The following is a 1,776-nucleotide window of genomic DNA, read 5'->3' as shown; positions in this document are numbered from 1 at the left end:
AAATTTCTAATTAGGGTAGTTATCCTATTTATGGTAATTAAAATCTGGCAGTTATTTTGTTTGTTTTTGCATTATTTGACGGGTTTCATTTTTTACTTTTTTACTTTTTACATGTTTTATTATCATTTTTTTTTAAATTCAGAAATAAGAAACTTATTTGTAAATATTCATTTTATAATAATTGAAAAAAAAGTATTTTTCAGCATTGTTTGGCAGGTTGCAGGATTATTTTTTTCAATTGTGTAACTTGCCATCCAAACTAAACCATCTACATTATGATAAAGACATTGTAAGAGTTTTATGTGGTGTCTTCAAAGAGTAACAGTGGTAGTGTTTCCAAACTCTATAAACGTACATTTTAAATTATCATCGCCAAACCCTCCAAAGTGATGCCCTCAGTGCTGATTCACAAGCTAATGTAAGTTTCACAACTGCATATCCTCCCCTTGCCTTGGCACATACAAAAATCTCGCTCTCATTTAAACACTCTGGGTTTGAGCAATTGGCTCTACAGGGCAGCACATGCCTGTTCTAAAACCCAGACCTCCGTGAGCAACAGGAAACTGCCACAGCAGAGTCGAACCAACGCAGTGCTGCTCTGGGACATGGTGAGGCTTTAACCCCAACTCCCCAAGCCAAGATGGCATCCCTGCAGTAGAACTGAGCCTCTACTGGGGTCTCATTTAAACAGGTCCAGTATTTTGTAATGGATCTGGGCGAAACATAGAGGATGAGCAGTGATATTTCTGCCCACAGATTGAGGGGAGAGGAATGGGAATGTGTGTGTGTTTGGGTAAGTTGTGGCAGTGGCGTATAATAACAGAGTCTAGAAGGAAGATTAATGTGTAGAGTTATTGGTGTAATGATGGAGTCGGCTCTCTGGGCTTCAGCTTCGAACAGATGAAATGAATGAAGTACCTATTCACATCCAGGACACACAGGAGACCAAGTAGACAGAAAAATGGCCTTGTGTGTGTTTGTACTTTGTGACTGGTGAGATTGCAGTGAATGAATGGCATATTTTAGACAGGTTGGCAGAGATATTTGGGTTGGTTTTTGGATGGTAAAAGTGTACCTAAGAAATGCTGATAAAATGTATCTGTTTACATGTGTGTTTGTAAATGTCAAGGAGAGAGTTAATGGTGATATTATATAGAGTGTTTAATAATGGGAATTGTAGAGAATTTAATGATTCAGGTTCCTCCTAATGATTACAGATCCTTAACGCTTCAGTTTAATGCTTCGTTTAGTACTTAAAGTTACCATGAAATGGAAATTCATGGTATCTAGTTTTTAAATGCATGTTATTGGTCTTATTGTGAACAATTCATCTGTGCATATGTTTCTTTTTTTTGACCTGTAAAGTGAAAGACTTCTTTTTGGTGCTGAACTTCTCCAGTTATTTGGTGATAATATGTATTAAACATCACTATCAAACAAAATTAAGTCATATAAACAACCAGTCTGATTGGTTAATTATGTGTGTTTGGGATTCAGGAGTCGGACTACACTGGTTACACAGTATGTTTTTGATTCACTAAAAAGGGCCGGCTCATAAGTCATTTGGTTTGTAATCGGACTACATTGCGCCCTCTGTTTTACGCTGTAGTTTGAGTAGCAGTGTTGTGGTTCCATTGAATTAATACTGCATTTTTTTGTTGTATTTTGGTGTAGTATATGTCTGCAGCGGCAGAAGAATGCAAGTGCGAGAACTGTTAATGGAACCAAACATCAATGTTATTCAAAAAAAGGGAACTGGTTCTGAATAAAAGAGTG

The 1,776-nt window shown here is 36.9% G+C and overlaps 1 long non-coding RNA gene across 1 annotated transcript in view; it reads left to right on the top strand.

Moving 5' to 3' along the window:
- Positions 1-1,142, top strand: part of LOC107701705 (uncharacterized) — a 10,856-nt gene extending 9,714 nt beyond the window's left edge. The window contains exon 3 of the long non-coding RNA XR_001635676.1: positions 1,133-1,142. This is a non-coding gene — a long non-coding RNA (uncharacterized LOC107701705). The remainder of the gene's footprint in view (positions 1-1,132) is intronic.
- The last annotated feature ends 634 nt before the right edge of the window (positions 1,143-1,776 follow it).

This window comes from Sinocyclocheilus anshuiensis, unplaced genomic scaffold (assembly GCF_001515605.1).
Source record: "Sinocyclocheilus anshuiensis isolate Anshui unplaced genomic scaffold, SAMN03320099.WGS_v1.1 scaffold1658, whole genome shotgun sequence".
NCBI classification, from domain to species: domain Eukaryota; kingdom Metazoa; phylum Chordata; class Actinopteri; order Cypriniformes; family Cyprinidae; genus Sinocyclocheilus; species Sinocyclocheilus anshuiensis.
This window is presented reverse-complemented; position numbering and strand designations above follow the sequence as displayed.